This window comes from Peromyscus eremicus, unplaced genomic scaffold, assembly GCF_949786415.1.
Source record: "Peromyscus eremicus unplaced genomic scaffold, PerEre_H2_v1 PerEre#2#unplaced_489, whole genome shotgun sequence".
NCBI lineage: Eukaryota > Metazoa > Chordata > Mammalia > Rodentia > Cricetidae > Peromyscus > Peromyscus eremicus.
The window spans coordinates 169,180-182,836 of NW_026734725.1; the positions used below are offsets into that span (position 1 = coordinate 169,180).

General features: G+C 43.1%; 1 non-coding gene across 1 annotated transcript; it reads right to left on the minus strand.

Annotated features, from left to right (window-relative positions):
* Nucleotides 1-8,996: 8,996 nt before the first annotated feature.
* LOC131901842 (U6 spliceosomal RNA) lies at nt 8,997-9,103 on the minus strand. The gene has a single exon (XR_009376904.1). It is a non-coding gene; the product is annotated as a U6 spliceosomal RNA (small nuclear RNA).
* Between the last annotated feature and the right edge of the window lie 4,554 nt (nt 9,104-13,657).

Consider the following 13,657-nt stretch of genomic DNA (forward strand, 5'->3'; position numbering starts at 1 on the left):
GAAGGAACAGAGGGGAATGTGCTTTAGGCCTATGGAAGGTTATGCATGGAGAGAGAGGAAGAAGGAGAAGAAGAGGGGAGGAGTCTGTGACCTGCTTTTTATGGATGCCCCCGTACATGAACATTTGGCCTTAGGAGCTCTGCCATGCGTGCACATAGACTGTGTGATCACACTGTGTAAATTACACCACCATGCAGCTCAGGGATTATATAGGACATAAGGGATGACTAAGCCTCTTGCTTGGTTACTGAACACGTGTGGTCATGTAGCAACAATATGAGTTGATCTGCACAAAAGTACCGAGAGACAGGCAGTTTTCTGTTTCACAGATGAGAAGTTTCAAGTGATTGATTTGCCCAAACATTAGCTGTTTTCTCTGACCTTGGAGTCTGCTTGATGTTTAAATATTTGGTTTGTCATCATCTGCAACCAGGGAAATTCTGCCTTTTGGCCACGTGGGCAAAATGCTGTGGCCCCAAGTCTCCCAGAGATACAGATGGAATAGTGTATTCTTGTCACACTGTGACCCAGAGCCTGGAGACTGACTTCCACAGTCTTTTTCCCTATTCCTCCATGATCTCTATTTTGCAACTTTTCCTTAAAGGGGCACTACAAATTTTGTGTGGTCGAAACTAAAACACCTGGTTAGGGGGAATTCCTAATCTTTAGTGAATACCTTGTGTATTGTTAAAGTTCAGAAAATAAGAGAAACTCTTGCTCTGTAACCAAATGTCATTACGATTTACTTCTTGGAAATGACAGTCTAGCAGGGGCTGTTTCTGTATGTTCAGCCACACACACTCATTGCTGCCTGCAGTCATCTTCCCCGTTCTTTCTCATGGAAGACCATTTTTAACATAATTTCTGAAAGCTGTCTCAAATGCTCTAGCACCATCCTTCATGTTTTGTTACCGCCATTAAATGTTTGTCTGTTTTTCTTAGACTGTGAGTTTCTCAGAAAAAGCTAAAATTCTTGAATTATTAAGAGCCATTATTAAAAACCAAGGCAATGAAGAGACAAAGGTGTCAGATGCAGACGTGACTCTGCATGTGTTTTTGAGCTGGAATTCATTTTTGATGAAACATCTAGACAGCAACAGAGAAATCAGAAATAGTGAGTTTTTCATTTAAATATGTTCACTCATAAAGGCTCTGCTTTATTTTGAAGATGTCCTTCCTTCCTTCTTCCTTCCTTCTTTCCCTCGCCCTTCCTTCCTTCCCTCCCTCCCTCCCTCTCTCCCTCTTTCCTCCCTCCCTCCCTCCCTTCCTTCTTCTCTTCCTTCCTTCCTTTTCTTTATTTTTCCCTTTCATTCCTGACAGTCTCTCTGTGTAGTCCAGACTGTCCTGGAACTCACAGACACCCACCTGTTTCTGCTTCCTCAGGGCTAGGATTAAAAGTGTGTGCCACCATGCCCCACAGTTGATAGTCACTGATTTTAAAGCAAGATCTGCTGACTTTACAGGGCTCTGTGATGAATTCAGAGAGAGAGAACAAGGGCCTGTAAAGCCAGGGCTGAAAATAAAGGCCTCAGCTGTGTCACTCGGTACATAGAGGCTGGAGGCCCTGGCCCCTTGCTTTTGTTCTACTCTGGTTTCTCGTGAAATCTTCTAATTCTCGCCTGAGTAGCTGCATCTTTGCCCTTGCCTAGCATGTTTCTAATGTAGAAGTTCTGATCCCCCCATATCCTCAGCAAAGAAATATTATATATATATAATATTACATTAATATAATATAATATTATACTAGAGAGAGAGAAATAGAGACACACACACACACACACACACACACACACACACACACAGAGAGAGAGAGAGAGAGAGAGAGAGAGAGAGAGAGAGAGAGAGAGAGAGAGAGAGTCTGTATATAGCCCTGGCTGTCCTAGAGTTTGCTCTGTAGACCAGGCTGGCCTTGAACTCAGAGATCTGCCTGCCTCTGCCATCCAAGTGCTGGGATTAGAGGTGTGTAATTGCACCCAGCAGTGATAGCAAAGATACCTAACTATTCTATTTCTTAGGTATTTCAGCCCTCAGAAGAAAAAGGAAGGGAAAAGTATGCATGCCCACACAGTTTAATTGTAGACATTTGTGTATTCTGTGACAGCTGTATCTGTTTTCCAAAATTTAAGATACAGATTAAAGTATCTCAGACACTTCTGTGAGCTCCAGCAGCCTGTGTTCTGTCGGCACACACACTGGGAGCTGTAATCCTAGGTCAGTCGCCTGTGTTTCTGACCTGGATTTATGCTTCTCCTTGGTCTTGATTTCTTCATTCCAGACACCATCCCCACATTCGCAGAACTTATCTGAACAGTTTCTGATGGCTTCCTATGCTTTACAAGCTTTACTTTTCCAGTTTTTCCTCTGGTTTACTTCCCCGGCACACGCACTTTTACCCTGGGTTTTGTTTGTTCCTTGGTTAAACCTCTGAGATAAATATTTAAATGAATATTTGAATTTTCCTTGCCCTTAACCTCAAGGTGTGTTACTAGAGATACTGGATCCATGACTATCGGCTTCTCTAGTTTCCTCACAACAAAACTGACAAAGTGCCTTCTCCTGCCCGGTAGATTTCTGTAATGAAGGTGATTAGCTGAGGATGGGATACTGTGAAGGTGTAAACAACCTACTATAGTAATAAATTACCTCGTGTAAAAATTAGTACTCTCTAGACGGCTTTCCAGCCTTCTTCCTTCCTTCCCTTCCTTTCTGCTCCTGTCCTCTCCTCTCCCCTTCCCTCCTCTCTCTCTCTTTCTGGCTCTCTTGTATCCCAGGCTGACCTCAAACTTGCTACATATCCAAGATCCTTGAACTTCTGATTCTTCTCTATCTCCCAAGTCCTGGGGTTAAAGGGCCGCAGTGCCAAGGGCAGTTCATGCAGTGCTGGGATTGCACCTGGTGCTTCACGTGTGCTGGACGACTGCTTTACCGACTGAGCACTAACTACAGCCCAGCTCTTATTTATTTCCACCAGCGTTTTGTTTTCAGACCAATTTAAGTGACACTTGTCAAGCATCAAGGTGCAAGCTAAAAGAAATGAAAACAAAACCCCTGACCCTGTGTGTGTGTCTTGAGACAGGGTCTCATTCTGTATCTCAGGCTGGTCCCAAGCGTTGTAATTCTCCTGCCTTAGCCTCCCGAGGGTTGGAATTGCAGATTTGAGCCATCACATCTGATTTGGGAAAAATCCTATTAACTTAGCAGAAATTGTGTTACCTAGAAAAGTTGAGAGGAAAAGTTTTTGTGGCAAGGATGATGATTCCGTATATTATAAAAAAAAAAAAAAAAACATGAGAAATGAAAAAGTTATACTGAAAATTTTTATGATTTTAAATAAAAATGAAATGTTATTTGTGCATTACATGGTGACCCCCAAAGAAATCTTTGACTTGTACAAGCAAGGGGAGATGTTAATCCTGCCAGAGGAGAATAAGACCACTACCACAATTTTGAGCCAAATTTGAAGCAAGCTTTAATTAGACACTGACTAGGACAATGGACTCTGGCCAGGTCCATTCCTGGATTTCCAGAAAATGGCCAGGAGTCACATTTTGCAGAGGCTTAAAAAGACAAACCCATAAGGCCACAGTATTTCCCATCAGGTCCAGTCAGTGGCAAGCATATAGCTTGGCATACTACTTCCTCCCTGTGTACCTCTTGCCTATGTCCAATCAGGGCAAGCATACATCCTGATGCACTTCCTGTCTGCATGCCTCTTGCCCACATGATCAAGCACATCCAGTGCAGTTAGGTCAACCAAACTTGTTTAGGGGAATTTAATCCCAGCACTCAGGAGGCAGAGCCAGGCAGATCTCTGTGAGTTCAAGGGCAACCTGGTCTACAGAGTGAGATCCAGGACAGGCACCAAAAAAACTACACAAAGAAACACTGTCTCAAAAACCAACCAAGCAACAAAACAAAACAAAACAAAACAAAACAAAAACTGAAATGTGACTTTGGCTCTCACAAAAGATTAGAGGGAGGGTTTTGTGCTAATGTGAAGAGTGAGTTTTGTCTTCAACTATGAGGAGAATGCTCTTTGGAGGTGGAAGTTTTGCCTTTACTTTTCTCACATATGTTGGGCTGCTGAGTGCCCTTGTGTAAGTAAACACATAAGCATACATCCTGAATGGTCTCATTTACGTGACATGAGTGTGTGCACATGTGTCCTGCATTTGGAAGTGAGTGCTCTGTGTGTTCCGTGCTGTGAATGGAGTCCACCAGGCTTAGCTAGTGCAAACAATACCTGCTTATGTAACATCTTCCCTCTGTAGATAAGGGTTGGAGTTGACTCCTCCTCCTCTTCCTCCTCCTCCTCCTTCTTCTCTTCCTCTTCCTCCTTCTCTTCCTCCTCCTCCTCTTCCTCTTCTTTCTCCTTCTTCTTGGTTTTTGAGACAGGCTTTCTCTTTGAGTCTACTTGTTCTTCTTTCTATAGGAAATGTGAGTGATTAAGCGCTCCCCTTATTGGCAGTGCTACTGTGGGAAGCTGTGGAACTTTTGGAAGTAGAACCTGGCTGGCAGAAGTAGGGTGCTTGGGGACATGCCTTGAAGGTTACACTTCTTCTCAGTTTGTGTCTCCTCCCTCTGCTTCTTGATGTTCTTCCCAAGTTCATGGAGTCCGGCAGCCATGGAACCCTCAGAAACTGTGAGCCAAAAGCTTTTTTCATGGTAAGTCTTTCTGCATCAGGATTTTGCTGCAGTCATGGAGAAACAACTAATATCTTGTACAGTATATGTTCTGCTGTGTACTTCCCATGTTCCTCTCCTGGAAAAAGAGGAAAAGAGGGGAACACTAGCTTGTGTTTTCCTTTCCAACTTGGTCATTTCCTGGAACCATCTCTAGGTCAGGATAAAAATCAGTCAGAGCTTTCAGTGCTCCCACATTCTCAGAGTTGTCCCCAGGAAGAAAGACTTGAGGGACACGGTGTCTTGCTTGCTTGTAATTTTTTTGCTGTCATAATAAAAACCATTGACTTGGTGGCTTAAATGTTTGTTCATTTTATTTCTTTGTTGCAGAAGTCAGAATCTGGGGCAATGGGTCTCAGAGGGCTGAAAACAAGAGGTTGACAGCACTGTGTTATTTTCTGGATGCTCTAGGGGAGAATTCCTCTTCTTGTTCACTGGAGTCATTGTCAGAACCCTGTTCCTTCCTTTCTGGACAACAGCTGCCGACAGTTCAGAGTTTTCAGAGAATGTACACACTCCTTGTGAAGAGGTCTAACAACATGAGTGCAGCCATGATAGGCTGCAGACTAACAATATTGGGACTAGGCCTCACCATTACAATAACCAGGAAAAGCCACAAACTGTACCCTGTGGGGGACCAATCAGAATTGAGACAAACAAGTACTAGATGCTCCAGAACATTAAGGACAGCTTACATCACTTGTATATCAGTTGCTAATTTCCTTGCAGCAATGCCAGTATCAATCCTTGTTTGACAAGACTTCTGTGCCCCACTCCTACCCAGTCAGGAGTTCAAACCCCATCTGAATCTGGAATTCCCCTACCCCCACAATCCTTTACTTTTTAAAAACCCTGCCATAACTGAGCTCAGGGCTTTTCCTGATCCAGCCGCTGTGTTGGAACAGACAGAGAGTCCAAGCTCAAGCTTGCAATAAAGGCTCTTTGCTTTTGTATATGAACTCAGACTCCTGGTGGTCTCTGGGGGGCTCATGATGTGGGCAGGACACTTGCTATTGATCTGTCTCCTCCAACTTTGAAGCCAGCAACAGGAGATACTTATTCCTCCATCTTACACTTTTTTGTTTTTATTTTTGAGACAGGTTCTCATTATGTGGGTCCTAGATATACTGGAACTCACCACATAGACCAGACTGTCCTTGAGCTCATGGAGATCTGCCTGCCTCAGCCTCCCGAGTGCTGAGATTAAAAGTGTGTGCCACCACGTCTGGCATTTTATTTATTTATTTATTTGTTTTATTTGTGTGTATTATGTCCATGTACCACAGTGCATTGGTGGAAGCCAGAGGACAACTTGGGGGGGGAGATTGGGTCTCTCCTTCTGCTATGTGGGTCCCAAGGATCAGACTGAAGCTTGGTGGCAAGTGTCTTTATCCTGGGAACCATGTCCTGGCTTCATATCTTGAGGTTCCTAATCAACCTGCAAAATCCTTTTTGTCCTGAAAGATAACATAGTCACATGTGCAGAAATCTTTGGAGATTCATTGTTCAGTCTAACACACCTAGTGACATTCAAAATGATGTCACTTGGAAACAGTCTTCCACTTCCACCCCTCTGTCAGCACTCAGCTGTATATGTAATGCATCATTATCCAGGCTTTGTGCCTTGTGCATTCACTGGAAAGTGTCTGGGGCTGGAGAGATGGCTCAGCCATTAAAGGCTAGGCTCACAGCCAAGAAGAGAAGTGTCTAAAGACAACTCTTTTATAGCATACAGGATAAGAGGAGGGACACAGTTAAAGGGAAGGGGATGAGTAGAGTTTTCTTTCTTCTCCCTAGATGGAAGAATATAGCAACTCATGTGGTACAGAGAAAGAATGGTAACATCTCATTGGCTATGAAGTACAATCAATGGCTGGCCCAATGAGTATCCACTTTTCATAGGAGAAGGAATAGCTTGAGATCTGCCTTGCAATAGCTAAGAACTAAGCACATGTACAGACAGGTGAAGGCCAGATATACTGCTGAGGAGCCCTGCACACATACACATGTGCACACACTTCAGACACACATGTATGTATATACATGTGTGTATACATAAATGCACTTGCAGCTAACCAGTAGTATATCAGTCTGATTTCCTGCTTGTGGAGGGAGGGTTATTATGAAAGGAATAACCATGTCCTGTGGCCTTTAAAACTCATTCCAGAGGGCTAGAGAGATGGCTCAGAGGTTAAGAGCACTGGGTGCTCTTCCAGAGGTCCTGAATTCAATCCCAGAACCCTCATGATGGCTTACAACCATCTATAATGAGATATGATCCCCTCTGCTGGTGTGCAGGCATACATGCAGGCAGATTACTGTGTACATAATAAATAAATCTTAAAAAAAAAAACAGGGTTGGGGGTTTAGCTCAGTGGTAGAGAGCTTGCCTAGCAAGCTCAAGGCCCTGGGTTCGGTCCTCAGCTCTGGGGTGGGAGGAACCCTCCTTCCACATGACATATTATGCTAGTAAATCATAAGCAACATAACCCATAAGAGGCTGTGGGGAAGGGCTCCTTCCCTCTGTTTGGTGGTGGCTATGAGGTAAGCCAACATGGGTACAAACAAGAAAATCCAGGAACTATGGAGAAGGAAGCAGTCTGATGAGATGTGCTTTCTTCTTAGAGTCCTCTGCTGATGCCTCTCTGTACTCTTCAGGGCTCTCACTCCACCCAGGCAGATAAAGTGTGAGACTGGAAAAGATGGCCACACCAAGACAAGTCCCATAAGGAAGTGCACCATATGACTGTAAACTGCTAATCCTAAAGGTGGGCATACAGCAAGCCTGAGTGGCTGGAATTCTCGCTGGGTTGAAGATTCCTGGTAGAGACTCAGAGCTTCTCCTCATTGATAGAGACCATAAAGGTAGAACTCTTGATCCCAAGTGCACCAGCAGCCTAGACCACCAGCACAGGAAGATGCATGGGTTTGATATCGACCAGCCCAAAAGCCACAAAACCCACCATGCATCCTTGCTGAGAGTAGCTTGGGGAAGGAGTAGAATGCCCACTTTCACTGTTACTGCTAATATAAGCAGTGCCTATGAATCACACCTTGAGCAGTTTAGTTTGGACAGCAAACAGGTAGGGTAGTAATGTCTGTATCTGCTTGGAACATCCTGTTTGGCCAGTAAAAGACTGACGGGCCTGGCAGATGACTCAATGGCTAAGAGTGAATGCTGGAGAGATGGCTCAGTGGTTAAAAGCACTGACCGTTCTTCCAGAGGTCCCAGGTTCAATTCCCAGCACCCACATGGCAGCTCACACAACTGTCTGTAGCTCCAGTTCCAGGGGACCCGACACCCTCACACAGACATACATACAGACAAGACACCAGTGCACATAAATTAAAAGAAAAAGAGTGCATACTTTTGCAGAGGATGAATTTCAGCTTCCAGCACTGATGTCAGGTAGCTCACAACTGCCTGTAATTCCAGCTATGGAGAATCCAACTCTCACTTCTGGACTCTGAGCAACTGCCCTCGTGTGCACACACAAAGAAAATTAGAATAATAGTAATAAAATTAAAAAGGATAGGAAGTAAATCCTATGAAAGTTCAGGGCCCTACCTCTTTGATGTTTCAAGGAGTCCAGGGGCCTGAGGCACAGTCAGAAATCCTTTCTTTTCTTTCTTTTTTTTTTTTTTAAGATTTTTTTTAAATTTATTATGTACACAGAGGAGGGCGCCAGATCTCATTACAGATGGCTGTGAGCCACCATGTGGTTGCTAGGAATGGAACTCAGGACCTCTGGAAGAGCAGTTGGTGCTCTTAACCTCTGAGCCATCTCTCTAGCCCCGGAAATCCTTTCTATGGAGAGCAGGTCGTAGCATCTCCCACAATACTCCACAGAGAAATACAGCATGTGACAAGCCTCCTTGGGTTCTGATGAGAACATAGACCACATTTGGGCCCATTGCACCAAGCTATGACGACCCATAATGCTCCTGCTTGAAGTGAACCCCTGGATGAGGACAAACCGCGTGTCTGGGCCAGCCCGTCCAACATCACTGGACGTGCATAAGCAGCAAAGGTGTCGCTTGGAGATCGCCAAACTGCAGAGAAAGCACTGTTGGCTGTGGAAGAAGCCCACACTGTCGCTATTCCTCATTTGAAAAGCTGCTCTTAGCTCACTGCTGGGTCCTGATAGAAGTGAAACGTCACACCTGGGGACAGTAAGTGACCAGGCAGCCTGAACCACCAAAACCCAGCTATTGTCACTAAACGGTAAAACTGGGCACACTCATCAACATTCCATTATAAAACAAGCAGCAATTAGACAATCCCAGCAGGACCAGGAAGCATTCTTTTTTATTTTAATATGGAACGCTTCATGAATTTGTGTGTTATCCTTGTGCAGGGGCCATGCTAATTTTCTCTGTATCATTCCAGTTGTAGTATATGTGCTGCTGAAGCAAACACCAGAACATGCTCTTAAAAACACAAGCAAGAAGAGTTAGTGAAAACAAGCTCTTAATCAAGAGCTTGGAACAGGGACACCTTTAATCCCAACACCTGAGGAAGGAGCCGGTTTTGTGGGACGAGACCAGAATGGATCTGAACACTGTCTGAGGCCAACCCAGGGCCCAGCTGCTGATCCTGCAAAACCCAACAACTTGGAGGTGTTGGTGAGACTACCCTGCTCAGCTGAAATCCATCTGGGAGAGGATTCAGAATCCTACAGTTTGAAGTCTGAGGAAACAAGATCAGCTGGGGAGTTGATGAATGAGCACACAAAAGAAGGCCCCACCCAGCCACCCAACCAGATCACCGGAATCGTATGTATGTACTTTACCAACTGAGAACAGGTAAGCTCCCATCTCCAGACCTACAGATCAGGTCTCTAGCCCCTAGGCCCTACCCATCGGAGTCCCAGTGACCAGACAGTTACCTTTCCCTGCTCTCCCACCAACCCCCCCTCCAAAAAAAAGAACAAAAAACAAACAAAAAAAGTAACACCTCCAAACCTAACAACCACTGAAACCATAAGCACACCCTACACCAACTGGGAACAACTGCTCCCAGAGACAGAACCCACAAACACTGCTAAGCTGCTCCTGAAGAAACAGAGCCCAACAGCACCAATTTAACCAAGAACTCCTAGTGAACCAAGACTAACAATTAGAACAAGAGAGGCACCTTCAGACACAGACACTGCCTGAGAGATGAGTAGACGCCAGTGCAAAAATACAGGCAACAACATAAAGACCTATATGACACCATCAGAACCTAGTGATTCTACACCTGCAAGACCTGAACATACCAAGGCAGAAGAAACAGAAGAAATCTCTCCTAAAAATGACGTTAAGATGATAGAGGCCCTTAAAGAAGAAATAAAAAATTCCCTTAAAGAGGAAATAAAAAATTCCCTTAAAGAGGAAATGAAAAACTCCCTTAAAGAGGAAATAAAAATTCCCTTAAAGAGATGGAAGAAAAAACAAACAAAAAATTGGAAGAACTCAAAGAGAGCCAAGAAAAAGTAATTAAACAGATGAAGGAAACAATCCAAGATCTGAAAAATGAAATTGAGACAATAAAGAAAACACAAACTGAGGGAATGCTGGAAATAGAAATCCTGACTAAATGAACAGGAACTACAGAAACAAGCATAACCAACTGAATGCAAGAGATGGAACAGAGAATCTCTGACACTGAAGACACAATAGAGAAAACAGATGTGTCAATCAAAGAAAACACTAAAACCAAAAAAGTTGTAACACAAAACGTCCAAGAAATTTGGGACACCATGAAAAGACCAAACCTAAGAATAATAGGGATAGAAGAAGTAGAAGAATACCAACTCAAAGGCACAGAAAATATATTCCACAAAATCATAGAAGAAAAATTTCCTAACCTAAAGAAAGAAATACCTATGAAGATACAAGAAGCTTACAGAATACCAAATAGGTTAGATGCAAAAAAAAATTCCCCTCACCACATAATAATCAAAACACTAAACATACAGAACAAAGAAAAAATATTAAGAGCAGCAAAGGAAAAAGACCAAGTAACATATAAAGGCAAACCCATCAGAATAACACCAGACTTCTCAATAGAGACTATGAAAGCTAGAAGGTCCTGGACAAGTGTTATACAGACAGTAAGAGACCACACATGCCAACCCAGACTATTATACCCAGCAAAACTCTCAATCACCATAGACGGAGTAAACAAAATATTCCATGATAAAACCAGATTTAATAAATACCTGTCCACAAATCCAGCCCTACAGAAAGCAATAGAAGGATAAATCCGGGGCTGGAGAGATGGCTCAGAGGTTAAGAGCACTGCTTGTTCTTCCAAAGGTCCTGAGTTCAATTCCCAGCAACCACATGGTAGCTCACAACCATCTGTAATGAGATCTGGTGCCCTCTTCTGGCTTGCAGGGATATGTGCAAACAGAACACTGTATACATAATAAATAAATAAATCTTTAAAAAAAATGTAAAATCAAATTAACATTTGCATAGCATATATTTAAAAAAAAAAAGAAGGATAAATCCAACCGAAAGAAGCTAAACACACCCATGAAAACTCAGGCAATAGATAATCCCACACCAACAAACACCAAAGAAGGACAACACAACATGACCACAAAAAAAAAAAAAAAAAAAACAAACCAGGAATTAACAACCACTGGTCATTAATATCCATCAATATCAATGGTCTCAACTCACCTATAAAAAGACACAGACTAACAGAATGGATAAGAAAACAGGATCCATCCATCTGCTGCATACAAGAAACACACCTTAACTTCAAAGACAGACACTACCTCAGAGTAAAGGGCTGGGAAAAGGCTTTCCAAGCAAATGGACCTAAGAAACAAGCTGGTGTAGCTATCCTAATATCTAATAAAATAGACTTCAAACTAAAATCAATCGAAATAATTCAGGAAGGACATTACATATTTATCACAGGGCAAATCTGCCAAGATGAAGTCTCAATTCTGAACATTTATGCCCCAAATACAAGGCACCCACATTCATAAAAGAAACATTACTAAAGCTTAAAATGCACATCAAACCCCACACATTAGTAGTGGGAGATTTCAACACACCACTCTCATCAAAAGACAGATCTACCAGACTGAAATTTAACAAAGAAATAAAGGACCTAACAGATGTTATGACACAAATGGACTCAATAGATATCTATAGAACATTTCATCCTAACACAAAAGATGAACCTTCTTCTCAGCACCCCAGAGAACCTTCTCAAAAATTGACCACATGCTTGGTCACAAAACAAATCTCAACAGATACAAAAAACATTGGAATAACCTCCTGTATCTTATAGGACCACCATGCCTTAAAGTTAGATTTCAACAACAACAAAAACTATAGAAAGCCTACAATCTCAACTGAAACATCAATGGGTCAAGGAAGAAATAAAGAAAGAAATTAAAGATTTCCTAGAATTCAATGAAAATGAAAGTACAACATACCCAAACTTATGGGATAATATGAAAGCAGTGCTAAGAGGAAAATTCATAGCACTAAATGTACACATAAAAAAGTTGGAGAAATTTCACACTAGTGACTTAACAGCACAACTGAAAGCTCTAGAACAAAAAGAAACAAACTCACCCAGGAGGAATAAACACCAGGAAATAATAAAATTGAGGGCTGTAATCAGTAAAATAGAAACCAAGAGAACAATACAAAGAATCAATGAAACAGACATGCCAAGCCCACCCCTCCTCTTCTCTCCCATGCTCCAGGCCCATCAGCAGGTTCCCTTGTCCTCTGGATTCTACTAGATCTCACCAGCAGAGAGCAAGAATGGGTGGAAAACACCACTCCACTGGTGGGTGTGTCCACAGGTCAACACTCTCTGTTCAGATGGCCTTGCACACAGTCTGTCTTCAGATGGCCTTGCACACTGCCTGTCTTCAGATGGCCTTACACACAGTCTGCCTTCAGATGGCCTTGCACACAGTCTGTCTTCAGATGGCCTTGCACACAGCCTGTCTTCAGATGGCCTTGCACACAGTCTGCCCTCAGATGGCCTTGCACACAGCCTGTCTTCAGATGGCCTTGCACACGGCCTGTCTTCAGATGGCCTTGCACAGAGCCTGTCTTCAGGTGGTCTTGCACACAGCTTGTCTTCAGATGGCCTTGCACACAGCCTGTCTTCAGATGGCCTTACACATAGCCTGATTTCAGATGGCCTTGTACACTGCCTGTCTTCAGATGGCCTTGTACACAGTCTGCCTTCAGATGGCCTTGCACAGAGCCTGTCTTCAGATGGCCTTGCACACAACCTGTCTACTCCACATTCTAGTGACACGTTGCACAACTGTCTCAAACGGCTTCTGTGTTCCTTGCTGACGCCTTTGTAAATACTCCCTCCACGGAACTCTCCTCTATTCAGTTGATTTAATTTATCATGTGTTTTTAGCTGGAATCCTGAATGAAATAGTCAGAAATCATGTTTCAGATTGTGGGGCAATTAGTATACATTCAAAAACAGTTGTTGGACAGTAACAAGAAGTGTGACTATTTCTCTTTACTCTATTAATAGTTTCCTTGACGAGCCTGAGGGGTACAGACCTTTGATACTATCTCTCAACTCTTCTTTAAAGTTATACAGCCTCACTTTTATTAAAATGACTCTTTGTTTATGTGCTGTCTTGGGGAGTGGAGAGCAAGCAAGCAACTTTGCCAGATTGACTTGAGTTGGTTTTCTATCCACCCACTGTACTCTCTCTCTCTCTCTCTCTCTCTCTCTCTCTCTCTCTCTCTCTCTCTCTCTCTCTCTCTCTCTCTCTCTCTCTCTCTCTCTCTCTCTCTCTCTCTCTCTCTCTCTCTCTCTCTCTCTCTCTCTCTCTCTCTCTCTCTCTCTCTCTCTCTCTCTCTCTCTCTCTCTCTTTGTGTGTGTGTGTGTGACAGAGATGGAGGGGCAGGGAGAGAAGAAGCAAGTAAGTCTGGTTTTTGAGTTTAATTCTTTTTTTTAACTTGTTTCTTTAGTATT